Below are 18,510 nucleotides of genomic sequence, written 5' to 3'. Positions count from 1 at the left end.
TTGGGATGTAAGTGCATGAATGTGTTTGGACCCCTGAAGAAGCTAATGGGGGATCTCTAATAAATTCAAATACAAATTGCATAATAACATCAATGTCATAACTGTTCTTCCCCTCCCTGTTCCTTCCCTCCCTGTGCCTTCCCTCCCTGTTCCTTCCCCTCCCTGTTGCTGTTCCTTCCCCTCCCTGTTCCTTCCCCTCCCTGTTGTTCCCTTAGATTCCGTTTCGATTAACATCCCTAACTCTGGACTTCACTACGTCTCCACTGTTCTTATGGAGTTCCTAGCATTCCATTCTGAAATATGAAAAAGGTAATATATTTCAGTCATCATTCATTTTATTCTTACAGCTGATAGAATGGTCATTTATTTTAGTCGTTACCTCAAACATAGCAACACATGCTGTTAATTAGTTCACTTTCACCTTCATTGCATTGCTGGTACAAAAACATACAGCTAAGATAAATCTCTGTACTATAGAGATTACAGCCCACATTTCCATTGATGTACCGTGGAGACAAAGAAAATAGTCTGTGACAAATTTAAGAGAAGTCCATGTATCTTTGTACTTCTTTGGTTTTCCACTGCTCTCCTGGACTCTTCTTTCCATGCTTCTCTGCATAGTAATACTTTTTAGTGTCAAACTGCCTGAGTTTTTTTGTCACACTTTTTTACTGTGCATTAACATCTCATGAGAGGAAACATGATCTTACCTGCATGATTTGTTTGTTATGTTAGTTAGTTAGTTATGTTTGTTTATAGTTGTTTGTTTATAGTTATATCACTCAATTTTGTTTTGTTTTGTCTAAATCCAAGTGGATTGTATGTGGCAAAAACTTTACAGTCACAACCAGAGGTTATATGGAGTCAGTGAGTAAATGAACCACCACCACGTACTCCCGTGAGTTTCTTCTCTCTTTCTGAGATAAAGCTCACACTCTCCAAAACAGCATTGCCTTGCCTGAGGGTTGTTCTACAAAGTCAAAAAGGGAAACTAAGCAGAGCAGGCTCGAGGTGGTGTTATGAACAGACTACGGAGGTGGAGGCAGGGAAGCCGTCCCCCGCTCCCGGTGATCACCCTGTCAAATGTGCGGTCATGTAATAATAAACTGAATGAGTTACCGGCAAGGGCTACATTTGAAGAGGACTTTAGGAGATGCAATCTAATCTGCTTTACAGAAATGTGGCWCAAGCAGGACAATATTGATGTGAACATTGATGGATACACCGTTATTAGAGCAGATCAAGAAAAAAACATCACGTAAATCAATAGGTGGGGGGCTATGTACACTGAACAAAAATATAAACMCAACATATAAATTGTTGGTCCCATGTTATATGAGCTGAAATAAAAGATCGCAGAAATGTTCCATAAGCACAGATTTGTTTATATCCCTGTTAGTGAGCATTTCTCATTTTCCAAGATCCACGTGACAGATGTGGCATATCAAGAAGCTGATTAAACAGTATGATCATTACACAGGTGCACCTTGTGCTGGGGACACTAAAAGTGCACTCTAAAATGTGGCGTTTTGTCACACAATGCCACAGATGTCAAAATTTTGGATGGAGCATACAATAGGCATGCTGACTGCAGGAATGTCCACCAGAGCTGTTGCCAGAGAATATAATGTTAATTTCTCTACCTTAAGCCGCCTCRGTCATTTGACAGTACGGCCAACCGGTCTCACAAACGCAGACCACGTGTATGGCGTTGTGTGGGCAAGCGGTTTGCTGATGTCAATGTAAACAGAGTGCCCCAATTAACAGTCTGATCACCTCTATGCGAAGGAGATGTGTAGCTCCGCATGAGGCCGCYCTGCACATCTACCATGCGAGTTTGTACAGATTACCATTATTCTGGTCTATGTGCCTGAACCTAACATTACGGAAGCTGCTGACAGGATTACAGACAATTTCAATGATTGTCTGACCAGCCAGTATTTGTGCTTGGGGATTTGAATACGCTCTTCCTCTCCATGCAACTCCACACTCTGCAACAGTACGTTACCTGTCCGACTTGCTCAACTCGCATCCTGAACCAGTGTTATGGCAATGTAGATGATGCATACAAGGAAGTGTGCAGAGCACCCATCGGGAAATCAGACTATAACATTATCCATCTCCTACCGAGATACASGCAGAAGGTGAAACGCGAAAAACCTGTAGAGAAATCCATTCAGATATGMACAAAAAGCAGGGAGGAGCTCAAGGACTGCTTTGATGTGACACACTGTGAGGTGTTCTTTGACTCATGCAGGGATCCCCACAAGTTGACAGACAGCTTCACATCATACATCCAGTTCTATGAGTATACTGTTATTAACACAAAAACTGTCAGTGTATTTCCCAACAAAAATCCCTGGGTGTCTAAGGACTTGTGCTTAGAAAAATGTGCTTCAATGAAAGAAATAATGATTATTCCTGAAAGGAGATGCTGATGCTGTAAAGGAGAAAGAAAATGAATTCCGGTCAAAAGTTTGGAAAGCTAAAAAGGACTTCAAGGATAAAGGGGATGAGGAGCACCCAGGAGTTCGCGATGGACTTTCGGACACTGGCCACCGGCGCGGGATGGAACGACAGGGCCCTGATCGACCACTATCGCTGCAGTCTTCGCGAGGACGTCTGTCGGGAGTTGGACTGCAGGGACACCACCCTCACSTTCMACCAGCTGGTGGACCTGTCCATTCGGCTGGATAACCTGCTGGCTACCCGCAGACGTCCAGAGCGGGGTCTGTAGGTTCTCTCCCCCAGCACCACCGCTCCAATACCCATGGAGCTGGGAGGTGCTGCGCTCAGGGAGACCGGAGGGGGTTCCTTCACGTGCACCATCTGTGGCTGCAGCGGTCACACTGCCAGTCGGTGCCGGGTTGGTTCCTCTGGGGYTCGAGGCAGCAGGCAGGGCACTCTGGCGTCACCCCAGGTGAGCCGACACCATTCTCACCCAGAGCCCTCTGTTGCACACATGTTTTTTGTATGTTACTTTTCCTGACTTTTCCACGCATTCCCAGCATAAGGCGCTCGTCGATTCTGGCGCGGCTYGGAATTTCATAGATTGATCATTCGCCCATAGTTTAGGGATCCCCATTGTTCCAGTGGCTATGCCCTTCCCAGTTCACGCCTTAGACAGTCGACCATTAGGGTCAGGGTTGATTAGGGAGGCCACCGCTCCCCTGGGCATGGTGACGCAGGGGGGTCACAAGGAGAGAATCAGTCTCTTCCTCATTGACTCTCCTGCGTTTCCCGTGGTGCTAGGCGTACCCTGGTTAGCCTGTCATGACCCCACTGTTTCATGGCAACGAAAGGCTCTCACGGGGTGGTCGCGAGAGTGCTCAGGGAGGTGTTTAGGGGTTTCCGTTGGTGCTACTACMGTGGAAAYTCCAGACCAGGTCTCCACCGTGTGCATTCCGCCCGAATATTCCGATTTGGCTCTCGCCTTCTCTAAAAAGAAGGCGARTCAATTACCACCCCATCGTCGGGGGGAATGTGCGATAAATCTCKWGGTAGATGCTGCACTTCCCAGGAGTCACGTGTATCCCCRGTCACAGGCGGAGACAGCGGCTATGGAAACATATGTCTCCGAATCCCTGCGTCAGGGGTACATTCGGTCCTCCACTTCACCCGCCTCCTCAAGTTTATTTTTTTGTGAAGAAGAAGGAGGGAGGTCTGCGCCCGTGCATTGACTATCGAGCCATAAACCAGATCGCTGTGAAGTACAGTTACCCGCTACCTCTCATAGCCACATCGATTGAGTCAATGCACGGGCGCACTTCTTCACCAAACTAGATCTCAGGAGCGCTTACAACCTGGTGCGTATCCGGGAGGGAGACGAGTGGAAGACGGCGTTCAGTACTACCTCAGGGCATTATGAGTACCTTGTCATGCCGTACGGGTTGATGAATGCTCCATCAGTCTTCCAAGCCTTTGTAGACAATATTTTCAGGGACCTGCACGGGCAGGGTGTAGTGGTGTATATTGATGACATTCTGATATACTCTGTTGCACGTGCCAAGCATGTGTCCCTGGTGTGCAAGGTGCTTGGTCGACTGTTGGAGCATGACCTGTACGTCCGTCTCCTTCCTAGGGTACCGCATTTTCACCTCAAGGGTGGAGATGGAGAGTGATCGCATTTCAGCCGTGGGTAATTGGCCGACTCCTACCACATTAAAGGAGGTGCAGCAGTTTCTAGGGTTTTCCAATTACTACCGGAGCGGCTCCCATTACCTCACTGCTGAAGGGGGGCCTGGTACGTTTGCAGTGGTCGGCAGAGGCGGACAGGGCTTTTGGTCACCTAAGGGCTCTGTTTTCCTCGGCTCCCGTGCTGGCCCATCTGGATCCCTCTTTGGCATTCACAGTAGAGGTGGACGCGTCCAAGGCTGGGATAGGAGCCGAGTCCTCTCAGCGCTCGAGTACGCCACCGAAGCTCCGCCCCGTGCCTTCTTCTCGAGGAAGCTCAGCCCGGCGGAGCGAAACTATGACGTGGGGGACCGTGAGCTGTTGGCTGTCATCAAGGCTTTGAAGGCGTGGAGACATTGGCTTGAGGGGGCTAAACACCCTTTTCTCATCTGGACTGACCACCGCAATCTGGAGTACATCCGGGCAGCGAGGAGACTGAATCCTCGCCAGGCAAGGTGGGCCATGTTTTTGACCCGTTTTGTTTTCACCCTTTCGTACAGACCAGGTTCCCAGAATGTCAAGGCAGACGCACTGTCCTGGCTGTACGACACAGAGGAGCGGCCCATGGATCCCACCCCCATACAACCGGCCTCCTGCCTGGTGGCGCCGGTAGTATGGGAGCTGGACGCAGACATTGAGCAGGCGTTACGTGCAGAGCCCGCTCCCCTCCAGTGTCCCGCTGGGCGTCTGTACGTTCCGTCTGCTGTCCGTGACCGGCTGATCTATTGGGCTCACACGTCACCCTCCTCTGGTCATCCAGGTATCGGTCGGACAGTGCGCTGTTTGAGTGYGAAGTACTGGTGGCCCACCTTGGCCAAGGACGTGAGGGATTATGTTTCCTCCTGCTCGGTGTGCGCCCAGTGTAAGGCTCCTAGGCACCTGCCCAGAGGTAAGTTACACCCCTTACCCATTCCACAARGGCCATGGTCTCACCTGTCGATAGATTTTCTCACAGATCTCCCTCCCTCACAGGGTAACACCACGATCCTGGTCGTTGTGGACCGTTTCTCCAAGTCCTTCCGTCTCCTTCCTCTGCCCGGTCTCRCTACGGCCCTACAGACTGCGGAATCCTTGTTCACTCACGTCTTCCGGCACTACGGGGTGCCTGAGGATATAGTGTCTGACCGAGGTCCCCAGTTCACGTCGAGGGTCTGGAGAGCGTTCATGGAGCATCTGGGGGTCTTGATCAGCCTTACCTCAGGTTTTCACCCCGAGAGTAGCGGGCAGGTGGAGAGATGTGGATGTGGGTAGGTTTCTGCGGTCTTATTGCCAGGACCGGCCGGGGGAGTGGGCYGKATTCATGCCCTGGGCAGAGATGGCCCAGAACTTGCTTCGCCACTRCTCCACTAACCTCTCCCCCTTCCAGTGCGTTGGCATCCTTGGCATCAGAGTCAGACCGAGGCTCCTGTGGTGGACAACTGGTTCCGGCGCGCGGAGGAGACATGGGACCCCGCCCATGTTCACCTTCAGCGCGKCGTGCTGCGCCAGAAAGCCAGCYCAGACCGTCCCCGCAGWGAGGCGACCCGAAACCTGCCCCTCCGCCTGCCCTGCCGGAAGCTGGGTCCGCGTTTTGTGGGGCCGTTCAAAGTCCTGAGGAGACTAAACGAGGTGTGTTACAGGTTACAGCTCCCCCCGATTACTATATTAACCCCTCATTCCATGTGCCTCTCCTCAGGCCGGTGGTGGTTGGTCCGCTCCAGGAGCCTGAGGTGCGGGAGGTTCCCRCGCCCCCTCTGGACATCGAGGGGGCCCCGGCGTACGCCGTTCGCTCCATACTGGATTCGAGGCGTCGGGCGAGGGGCCTTCAGTACCTSGTGGAGTGGGAGGGGTACGGTCCGGAGGAGAGATGCTGGGTTCCGGTGGAGGACGTGTTGGACCCTTCAATGCTGCGGGAGTTCCACCGTCTCCGTCCGGATCGCCCTGCACCTCGCCCTCCGGGTCGGCCCCGAGGCCGGTGTCGTCAAGGGGGGGGGGGGGTACTGTCACGACTTCCGCCGAAGTCGGTTCCTCTCCTTGTTCGGGCGGCGTTTGGCGGTCGACGTCACCGGTTTTCTAGCCATCGCCGATCCACCTTTCATTTTATATGTGTTTTGTCTTGTTTTCCCACACACCTGGTTTACATTCCCTCATTATTTGACGTGTATATAACCCTCTGTTCCCCCCATGTCTGTGTGTGGAATTGTTTGTTGTAAAGTGTTGTGCATATCTAACTGGGTTGCGACGGGTTATTTAAACCCATATTTTGTTGTTTCTGGGTGCAGTTTGTTTTGCCTAAATTAAACTGCTCCGGTTGTTACCTATGTCTGCTCTCCTGCGCCTGACTTCCCTGCAGCCAGATACGCACCTCTTACAGTGGAACAGAGGTTCTGTACAGGCAATCCAAGATACGCATGGGAAGGGCTTAATGCAATGATGGGAAGAGAAAGGAAAAGAGAGAACAATAAAATTACAGACTGTTCATCCTTTGTAAATMYCCTGAACTGATTTATGGAAGATTTGACACCTTKGATTTAAAGACGAATGTGAACAAATCTGTGACAGCATCCCCAAATCCTCTCCTGTCCAGATAACAGAGAATGAGGTGGCCACATCATGTTTGTGACATTTCTAGCCACACAAAGCCCCGTGCCAAGACGGACTACTGAGCAAAGTACTGAAGGTCTGKCCCGACCAGCTCAAGGTAGTCTTCACACAACTGTTTCAACTCCTGTTTTAACTCCGACGTAACCGTAACTGTAGTGTTATTACCCACGTTGCAGTATGAAGCCAAAAGAACAGTGACCAAGCGTTAGATATCCACCTAATTTTCTAACGCTTTTAGAACACGGAGCCCAAACGCAGAAACTATGGGTGCAACTTTTTCCAACCTCGCTTGACATCATGGGAAAATCAAAAGAAATCAGCCAAGACCTCAGAATMATSTTTTTAGACCTCCACAAGTCTGGTTCATCCTTGGGAGCAATTTCCAAATGCCTGAAGGTYCCACGTTCATCTATTCAAACAATAGTACGCAAGTATAAACACCATGGGACCACGCAGCATCATACCGCTCAGGAAGGAGACGCGTTCTGTCTCCTAGAGATGAATGTACTTTGGTGCGAAAAGTGCAAATCAATCCCAGAACAACAGCAAAGGACCTTGTGAAGATGCTGGAGGAAACAGGTAGAAAAGTATCTATATCGACAGTAAAACGAGTCCTATACCGACATAACCTGAAAGGCTGCTCAGCAAGGAAGAAGCCACTGCTCCAAAACCGCCATAAAAAAGCCAGACTACGGTTTGCAACTGCACATTGGGACAAAGATTGTACTTTTTGGAGAAATGTCCTCTGGTCTGATGAAACAAAAATAGAACTGTTTGGCCATAATGACCGTTATGTTTGGAGGAAAAAGGGGGAGGCTTGCAAGCCAAAGAACACCATCCCAACCGTGAAGCACGGGGTGGCAGCATCATGTTATGGGGGTGCTTTGCTGCAGGAGGGCTGGTGCACTTCACAAAAAGATGGCATCATGAGGACGGAAGATTATATGGATATATTGATGCAACATCTCAAGACATCAGTCAGGAAGTTAAAGCTTGGTCGCAAATGGTCTTCCAAATGGACAATGACCCAAGCATACTTCCAAAGTTGTCGCAAAATGGCTCAAGGACAACAAAGTCAAGGTATTGGAGTGCCATCACAAAGCCCTGACCTCAATCCTATAGAAAATGTTTAGGCAGAACTGGAAAAGCGTGTGCGAGCAAGTAGGCCTACAAACCTGACTCAGTTACACCATCTTGTCAGGAGGAATTGGGCCTAAATTACCCAACTTATTGTGGCAGCTTGTGGAAGGCTACCCGAAACGTTTGACCCAAGTTAAACAATTTAAAGGCAATGCTACCAAATACTAATTGAGTGTATGTAAACTTCTGACCCACTGGGAATGTGATGAAAGAAATAAAAGCTGAAATAAATCATTCTCTCTATCTATTCTGACATTTCACATTCTTAAAATAAAGTGGTGATCTTAACTGACCTAAGACAGGAAATTGTTACTAGGATTAAATGTCAGGAATTGTGAAAAACTGACTTTAAATGTATTTAAAGGTGGTAGTGAACGTCCGACTTCAACTGTATATTTTGTACACTGCCTGTGACTGTTGCTGGTGGCGAGAGAGCTTTCAGTAAGCTAAACCTGATCAACTATTTGAGGTCCAGTATGTCCAAGGACAGGCTTTGCAGTCTTGCCATGCTGTCCATTGAAAGTCAGTTAGCTAGAAAGCTGGACTTCAAAGACTTGATCAGTGACTTTGCTAGCAAGAAGGCTTGGCACTGGTTCTTGGTTGGAGTAAGGCTGAGCAAGGGCCAGTGATAACTGTTAAATGGCATGGCTATGGATATTGGATCACTACACACATGATGCCCACAGGCTGAGAACAAGACTGAGAACAAGATATATCTCAAAGTAATGGCTGGATTGCCATAACAATTGTTGTGCACAATCAAGACCTCGAGMGTAGGAAACCTATTGATTTGGTGACCACTTGACCTTTCCTCTAGCGCCACCATCAGGCCTTTTTACAGCTGCTTATTTTCTAGTTTTTATGTATACTTAGTTCMAAAATCTGCTCTTGATTCTATTATTTTGTTATGTCATTCTATAGATGATCATGTTAATTTATTTTATTTGAAGAGGTTAATGTATATTTAAGTTATATTTATTTTAAGATATTCATTCATGTTAAGAGAATTTTCCTTTCAAGAATTTTACCATTAAAATTACAATTAGACTGTAAAAGGCCTTTAGCACATTTCTTATAGAGGGTATCAGTCTTGCATAAAATAGTGAATTCCACTGTATGCAGAATGTTGCATGCGTGTCTGCACAGTGTTATATTTTCACAGCTCACGGTCAGTAAATATCGTACAGTAAATATTGGACTACAAGAGAGTTGCAAGCCTGCAAAGGTAGAGTTATTTAAAGCTTTGAATGGGTCGATTGGGTTCTGGAGGTGTGTGGTTACAGCAATTGCGCAGGGTTGGTGTGGTCTGTGGTGATGGGGCCTAATGTGATATCTTTTCATGGGGTATCTTTTCATCTTTTCATCCCTGGCTATACATAATGTCAGAGCTCTGCCTCTGTGTTTTACAGCACTGTATGGGTTTTGACTGACAGCMMTTCTGAACTTGAGCCCCACYTACAACAAGAAGTTGCACCAACCCTCCCGGAATTGGGAACTTTTGCACATTTTTGTTGTCTGAGTGAGGGAAATGCTGTAAAGTAAGATGACTATGTATTTTGAAAGATGAGAKGTTGAAGATTATAATAAATACCGCTTTGATGTCATACAAGCAAGCCAAACACCCGTGAGTCCAAATGTGCACTTCACATCTCCAAATCATAAAACACATGTCATATACAGTGTCAATGTTTCTGATCACTGTTTGATGTACAGTTACAAGACGACATGTCGTCAMACCCTGGGTTGCTCTGAACWGAATGAACCTATGTTTGTTTATTGTGAAGAACATTTTCCTACCACTCTTGCATCTGAATGCACTCGTGACTCCTTTCTATGCGCACCAACTACAATCTGTTTCTCTGAATTGCCTTGTGTAAGATCATATTTTATAACTTAGCTATTCATGTTGGCAATAGAACAAGCTTTCAAATCCTGCCCACTGGATTGTGATTTATAATTAACCATTTTTGGATTACGTAAAGAAATTGCGTGATGCAGGATTGTGTTCCAAACGAAACAACTACAAGTGTGCTTGCTCTAGTTCCTCAACGTCACAGCTAGGAAAGCAAAAAAATAACCTTTATAGTTGAAGACTCTTCTTTGAGTCATAAACGTGCATTGAAAGTGCTGAGGAACTGMTCACACTTTGGAGAGGTGTGTGGCCACTTAGAGACACCAGTTAGTCCTCGCACTCAATCCCTTGTATTTATTTTTTATTCTGTTGCACCTATCCCACATTTTCACGGAAAAGTCTTATGCTACTGAATTAATGTTTCAGATTTCGTTATCAACAAATGCGGCGAAAAGTACAGCAAATGTAAAATACACAAAATCAACATTAATGTTTGGGTGCTTTTCATATTTCTGTAAGAAACGTTTAAATGTAGCCCTATCCATATAGGCCAAGTGTTAAAGAGGTTCTCTGGTAAATAACTAAATATAACTAAACAATACTAAGATATAACAGGATCTTAAAACTACACACAATACCCCATAATGACAAAGCAAAAACGGGTTTTTAGACATTTTTGCAAATATCACATTTACATAAGTATTAAGACCCTTTACTCAGTACTTTGTTGAAGCTCATTTGGCAACTATTACAGCCTTGAGTCTTCTTGGGTTTCACTCTACAAGCTTGGCACACCTGTATTTGGGGAGTTTCTCCCATTCCTCTCTGCAGACCCTCTCAAGCTCTGTCAGGTTMGGTGGGGAYCATTGCTGGACAGCTATTTCCAGGTTTCTCCTGCATTGTCTTGGCTGTGTGCTTAGTGTCGTTGTCCTGTTGGAAGGTGAACCTTTGTCCTYAGCACTCTGGAGGTTTTCATCAAGGATCTCTCTGTACTTTRCTCCTTTCATCTTTCCCTCGATCCTGACTAGTCTCCCAGTCCCTGCCGCTGAAAACATCCCCACAGCATGATGCTGCCACCWGCATGCTTCCCRGTAGGGATGGTGCCAGGTTTCCTCCAGACGTGACGCTTGGCATTCAGGCCAAAGAGCTCAATCTTGGTTTCATCAGACCAGAGAATCTTGTTTCTCATGATCTGAGAGTCTTTAGGTGCCTTTTGACAAACTCCAAGAAGGCTGTCGTGTGCCTTTTACTAAGGAGTGGCTTCCATCTGGCCACTCTACCATAAAGGCCTTATTGGTGGAGTGCTGTAGAGAATGTTGTCCTTCTGGAAGCTTCTCCCATCTCTACAGAGGAACTCTAGACCTCTGTCAGAGTGACCATCGGGTTCTTGGTCACCTCCCTGAKGAAGGCCATTCTCCCCCGATTGCTCATTTTGGCCGGGAGGCTAACTCTTGGAAGAGTCTTGGTGGTTCCAAACTTCTTCCGTTTAAGAATAATGGAGGCCACTGTGTTCTTGGGGACCTTCAATGCTGCCGACATTTTTTGGTACCATTTCCCAGATCTGTGCCTCGGCACTATCCTGTCTCGGAGATCTACAGACAATTGGTTCTTGCTCTGACATGCACTGTCAACTGTGGGACCTTATATAGACAGGTGTGTGCCTTTCCAAATCATGTCCAATGAATTGAATTTACCACAGGTGGACTCCAATCAAGTTGTAGAATCATCTCAAGGATGATCAATGGAAACAGGATGCACCTGAGCTCAATTTCGAGTCTCARAGCAAAGTYTCTGAATAAATAAGTTATTTCTGTTACATTTTTTAAATAAATTTGCAAAAATATCTAAAAACCTGTTTTCACTTTGTCATTATGGGGTATTGTGTCTAGATTTTGCTGATACATTTTGTTTAGAATAAGGCTGTAACAAAACTAAATGTAGAAAAAGTCAAGGCGTCTGAATACTTTCCGAATGCACTCTATATAAACATTTATGGCAATTTAGCTAGCTAGCTTGCTGTTGCTAGCTAATTTGTCCTGGGATATAAACATTGGGTTGCTATTTTACCTGAAATGCACAAGGTCCTCTACTTCGACAATTAATCCACAGKTAAAACGGTAAACCGAATTCGTTACTCGTCATCCCTCCTCCTTCCTTCGGGCTTCTTTTTCTTCTTTGGACTTTATTTGGTGGTTGGCAACCAACTTTACAGCATTACTACAACCGACCAGTGTGAACCTAAGTTCATCTTTCAATCACCCCTTGACTTTTTCCTAATTTTGTTGTGTTACAGCCTGAATTAAACATTTATTAAATTGAGATTTGTCACTGGCCTACACACAATACCCCATAATGTCAAAGTGGAGTTATGATTTTCCAAACTTTTACAAATTAATTAAAAATGAAAAGCTGGAATGTCTTGAGTCAATAAGTATTCAACCCCTTTGTTATGGCAAGCCTAAATACGTTCAGGAGTAAAAAGGTGCATAACAAGTCACATATGTTGCATGGACTCTGTGTTTAATAATAGTGTTGAACATTATTTTTGAAGGACTACCACATCTCTGTACACACACACAACTATCTGTAAGGTCCCTCAGTTGAGCAGTGAATTTCAAACACAGATTCAACCACAAAGACCAGGAATATTTTCCAATGCATCGCAAAGAAGGGCACCTATTGGTAGATGAGTACAAAATGAAAAGAAAAACAGACATTGAATATCCCTTTGATCATGATGAAGTTATTAATTYCACTTTGGATGGTGTATCAATACACCCAGTCACTAGAAAGATACAGGGATTTCACCATGAGGCCAATGGTGACTTTAAAACAGTTACAGAGTTTAATGGCTATGATAGGAGGAAAAACTGATGATGGATCAACAACATGGTAGTCCCTCCACAATACAAAAATAATTGACAGAGTGAAAAGAAGGAAGCCTGTACAGAATAAAACATATTCCAAAACATGRATCCTGTTTGCAAAAAGGCACTAAAYTAATACTGCAAAAAGTGTGGCAAAGCAWTTACATTTTTGTTCTGAATATAAAGTGTTATGTTTGGGGAAAATCCAATACAACACATTACTGAGCACTGCAATCCATATTTTCAAGCATAGTGGTGGTTGCATCATGTTATGGGTATGCTTGTAATCGTTAAGGACTGGGGAGTTTTTSAGGATAAAAAAMAAACGGATTGGAGCTAAGCACAGGCAAAATCCTAGAGGAAAACTTGGTTGCCTGCTTTCCAACAGGCACTGGGAGATGAATTCACCTTTCAGCAGGACAATAACCCAAAGCACAAGGCAAATTCTATACGTGAGTTGCTTACCAAGAAGACTGTCAATGTTCCTGAGTGGCCTAGTTACAGTTTTGACTTAAATCTACGGCAAGACCTGCAAATGGTTGTCTAGCAATGATCAACCACCAATTAGATAGAGCTTAAAGAATTTAGAAAAGAATAATGGGCAAATGTTGCACAATCCAGGTGTGGAAAGCTTAGAGACTTACCCAGAAAGACTCACAGCTGTAATCACTGCCAAAAATGAATCTGACATGTATTGACTCTGGGGTTGAATACTTATCTAAGATAAATTGATTTATGTTTCATGATACTTTTTTACAAATGTTAGTATTTTGTGTAGATCGCTTACAAAAAAAAGACAATTAAATCCATTTTAATCCAGGTTTGTAACACAGCAAAATGTTTAAAAAGTCAATGGGTCTGAATACTTTCTGAYGGCACCGTACATCCGGAGGGGTGTGTAATGAAGGTACCTGACCGGTGAGACAATGGCCCTGAATGTTCAGAGGCATTGAACTTTTGATGGACCGATTGGCYTTGAGGAAAAACAAAATGTCACCTGTACGTTGATCTGTGGATGACACCTCCCACTGCATTAACTACCTGTACAGTATGTTTCCACTGAAAGAAGGCGATCGATTGAAGAAACAATAGGGCTATTGTTCATCAATGGGGCTGTTGTTCATGTGTCTGCCATATCGCCTAGGTCAGGGTTTCCCAAGCTTCTCCTTTGTCCCCCCCCCAGACATTTCAAATGTTTGTTTTAACCCTAAACTGGCACACCTGATTCAATTAGTCAAAGACTTGATGATTAGTTGACTAATTGAATCAAGTGTGCCAGTTTAGGGTTAAAACAAAAATGTGAAATGTCTGAATGGGCCAGAGAAGAGGGTTGGGAAACCCTGACCTAGGTGCTTTTTGACAGTTCTTGGCTATGTCACGGAGTGAATAGTACAGTATTTTAATATTTTATTTCATATTGCATGTGCTTTATATATTTATTCTATATTTAAAATTGTGTGTGCTGTTTTCTATGGGCTTGATTATTTKTATTGTACTGCATGATCACGTGTGATGACTATTTAATTGCATGGACTTTTGTTCGACATTGAATCAAACTTRCCTGATGACACCTCCCACTGCATTAACTACCTGCAAAGCCATTTGCTAACGCCATTCCTACAGCCCTATAAAAAGAGACTATCAGACGTACCCGAGGGCTCTCGGATTTGGGGGTGGAAACCCTGTCGACCGCCTCCTTCCTGGCGGGCAGCCACCTCCTGCAGCAGCACGTCCTCGTCTCCCGTCATCCCAGCAGGTCCAGACAACCAATGACTCCAGAAGTCCGACTCTTCACTGAAGGACGGATCCTTCGAAGAGCACCTGAACATTCAAAACACTCAGCCCATGTATCCCAATTTTTTTTTAAAGTGATTTAGTGAACAGAATTCCAAGAAATGTCATTCACTGGAGGTTTCCTCTGCTTATTTGATTTCAGTATCTCCTCCACCATGAGGGCTCGAGGAAGCTTGTGGCTTGAGTAAAACCCGGACTGGTCTGCGCCATCTGAACTATTCTCTATCCACTCTCAACGAACTGGACTGCGAAATTCTACCCACTCCCACACTCTGGCCGATACAGTCGCAAACCCCGGGACAGTGCACAACGGACTAGATTGAGTTGTACCCACTCCCACACTCTGGCCGATACAGTCGCAAACCCCGGGACAGTGCACAACGGACTAGATTGAGTTGTACCCACTCCCACACTCTGGCCGATACAGTCGCAAACCCCGGGACAGTGCACAACGGACTATATTGAGTTGTACCCACTCCCACTCTCCGGCTGACTCGGTCGCAAATACCGGATGAAGTACTCTGGATTGGGCTACTTGCACAGCACTTGAGTACTCATGTTAAAAGGAGATTTTATAATAATTTGTATTTAAAATAAACATTGTAATTTTGTACTTACCTCTGACCCTCTGGTGTCTGTGTTGGTGTGGCCCGGGATCCTAGAACCTGTAAGGGAAGAAATGGGTTGAGTAATTAGTAGTCGGCAGGATACCCTACCACACTACTCAGCACAAGTTGTCAGATTAACCGAACCCTGGTAGAGCTGACATTGTCCATCCTTCTGTTGTTAACACAATGCCTTGGTACATGGGTTTACCATGGTTTCCAAAATATGCAGGAAAAGATGGCTAGATTAAGTTTGTGCAATGGTTAGATCAAATGGAAGCAATGCTGCAGGCTCAAGATCTCAGTACAATACAACACCTAGACACAGGGAAGGTAGAAAGAATTGGGAGGGATGAGTAGACCTATGTAGTTGCCTGTATGTCTTTTGCCCACAGCCCCAGAGCCAATTGAGCTGGCAGCTGAGCAGCCCACAGCACCAGGGTTAGCCCCAGAAGCAGATAAGGTAGAGGAGAAACAAACCCCAGTTAGACGCTCWGCAAAACAAACTAGAGGTGAGAGGCCACTAAGGAATAAATACTGGTCTTTAACATGGCTAATCAGAACGACACCAAAAACAAAGGGGGGAGAAGAGTCACGGAGTGAACAGTATTTTCATATTTATTGTATATTGCATGTGCTTTCTATGGGCTTGATTATTTCTATTGTATTACATGATTGCGTGTGATGACTATTTGTTTGCATGAACTTTCTTTGGACATTGAACCGTTTCCTGATGACACCTCCCACTGCKTTAACTACCTGCAAAGCCATTTGCTAACAGCATTCCTACAGCCCTATAAAAAGAGACTATCAGACGCACCCGAGGGCTCTTAGATTTGGGGGTAGAAACCCTGTCGACCGCCTCCTTCCTGGCGGGCAGCCACCTCCTGCAGCAGCGCGTCATCGTCTACAGTCAGTCCGACAGGTCCAGACAACCAACGACTTTGGAAGTCCAACTCTTCTGATTGTGATGGGCTTGTCTTCTTTCATGAAAAGGGAAGTAAAAATAATCACACAAGTTGGTGTGAATGTGATCCAACGATTGGTTAAGATGGTGGTACTGAGGACCCCTGTCTGTATCCCTGACCTATACAGATTGTTCCCTAGACTGGGTGGCGTACTTGTTGGTGATTTGGAAGGTGATACCGGAGACCGAGAGGTGATTGAGGCGAGACGTAGGTGAGGCATCTCTGAAGGACGGATCCTTCGAAGAGCACCTGAACAGGTAATTAAACATTCAACGCTCTGCCTTTGTATGACAACTATACATTTTTGTGATTAGTCAACAGAATTCCAAGAAACATCATTCACTGGAGGTTTCCTCTTTTTTGATTTCAGTATCTGCATGCCATGCGGGCTCGGGGAAGCTCGTGACTGGAGAAAAAAACAGGACTGGAGTCTGCCAACTGAAATATTCTCTAGCRGTTCCCAAATGACTGGACTGAGTTTTTAGTTCCCACACCCCGTCAGATTTGGTCGCAAACCCTGGAACAGCGCATAACGGACTAGACTGAGTTCTATGTTAAAAGAAATTTTATTATTATCATTTGTATTTCAAATAAACATTGTAATTTTCTACTTTCCTCTGACCCTCTGGTGTCTGTGTTGGTGTGGCCCAGGATCCTAGAARCTCTAATTCATYGCTCTCCAACCCTGTTCCTGGAGGGCTACTGTCCTGTAGGTTTTCACTCCAACCCTAATCTAGCGTACCTGATTCTAATAATTAGCTGGTTGATCAGCTGAATCAGGTTAGTTACATCTTGGGTTGGAGCGAAAACCTACAGGAGGTTTAGGTGTACCCCTATCCTGAAGTCAAATGACCTAGTGGCCTCATGGGTGGAATGTTATTAATATCTTTCATTATTTTTATTTATTTTTTAATGCAGAATATCCAGTGTTTCTATGTCAAACGGTTTTATTATATTTCAGTCTTCTGTGGTGTAGTGTATATAAATACATTTCAACTATCTGACATAGTACAGGTGTCTTCTTTCTTTAAGCCCATAACCATGTGTGTGAGGTGTATACTTTTGTTCAAAAGTATATTTGCATAAGACWACCAAGAAACACTGTGTGACCCTAATTTAGCCCACTGCAGTGAAAGGTTAAGCTTGTTTTCTAATGGGTTTTCAAGCTTCTGAATCGGGTGGGTAAATGCTGCCAGTAGATGGCAATGTTTCAAATAGGCCTAGCTTGTGCATCACTATCATTAGCGTGATTGGACCAAGCCAGCGCAGCTTGTGAAGTTGCCTGAGCCGTTCGCAATCCACACCGACCAACTTCAAACTGACAGCCAATCGCTGTCTGATGTGGTGCCGTACCTTCTCTACTTTGAGGCAAACTTGCAGTCAAATACTGTTGCAAAACAGTTGGCACATGTCCTCCTGAAGTCACTGCGTGATCGCTTCGCCTGCATACTGACTCCTCTAGCAACCAACTTCAATCCAACCCCTGCAGCAGCTTGCCTGATGGACCCAAGTGTGTGCCTAGTACGCACTCAACAGAGATGGAGCCATTGATGAGGGAAGCAGAGTCTTTTGTATTCAGAAAATCTCAGCGTACAGCRGTGGAGCAGCAGGACCCCAGGCCCTGTGTGGACTGTTAAAATACCTGGAAGAGGTAAAGGGATGCATGTTTACAGAGTCACCTCTCCAGTTCTGGCAGGCAAGGATGGCTGTTTATCCAAAGCTGTGGCACTGGATCGGGTTTCTYCCCCTGCATCCCAAGCGTTCGTGGAGAGAATATTCTCCGTCTGTGAACAACTGTCATCCAGCTTGAGAAACTGAACACCCACTTCTCTGGAACGCAGAGGCTTCTTTAAGATAAACCAGAGCCCACACACAAGCTGGCTGGCTGTTAACTGATATTGTCTTTGTTGTAGTCAGGGATACACAACATGTTTAATATTACGTAAACACAACATAATTTGTTTTTTTCCCTCTCTGTCAGATTAAGGTAAAGGTACTTGATTTTTCTTACATCTACTACAAAAAAATGTGAAAACATTGGATTGGTATAAACATGAACGAGAGTTTCCTTCCACCATATTTCTTGCACTAGTCTAGGTGCTTATCCTTTTAAATCCAAGTCACATTAGGATTGATTGATTGATAATTTAAATTGAACCAAACCTTTGTCCTGGCCCATCACCTTATGTATTTATTACTTTCCCCCAGTGGCAAGAAGTGACGACACCCCCCCACCCCCCCTAACGTCCCACGCAGAGGATACTTTCTGTCCCTAACACTAAAAAAATACAAAAATGAAATACAAATGTTTTTATCAAAATGAAACTAAATAAAACTATTTTAAACTAATACAAATAAAACTAATTAAATCACAAAACTATAATAAGAATCGTAACAGTTCTTGGGTACACTATAGAAAGTGTGGATATACTGTCACGACTCCCGTCGAAGTTGGCTCCCCCGCCTGTTCGGGCGGGGCTCGGCGGTCGTCGTCACCGGCCAACTAGCCGCCACCGATCCCTTTTCCC

General features: G+C 45.3%; 1 long non-coding RNA gene across 1 annotated transcript; it reads left to right on the top strand.

Annotated features, from left to right (window-relative positions):
- Positions 1-222: 222 nt before the first annotated feature.
- LOC111960728 (uncharacterized) lies at positions 223-16,592 on the top strand. Its single transcript, XR_002876896.1, has 3 exons — positions 223-309; positions 14,552-16,239; positions 16,353-16,592. It is a non-coding gene; the product is annotated as an uncharacterized lncRNA (long non-coding RNA).
- Positions 16,593-18,510: the final 1,918 nt, after the last annotated feature.

Source organism: Salvelinus sp. IW2-2015, linkage group LG4p (genome assembly GCF_002910315.2).
Source record: "Salvelinus sp. IW2-2015 linkage group LG4p, ASM291031v2, whole genome shotgun sequence".
Classification (NCBI taxonomy): Eukaryota; Metazoa; Chordata; class Actinopteri; order Salmoniformes; family Salmonidae; genus Salvelinus; species Salvelinus sp. IW2-2015.
The sequence above is the reverse complement of the archived record's forward strand: the minus strand, read 5'-3'. Positions and strand labels throughout refer to the sequence as shown.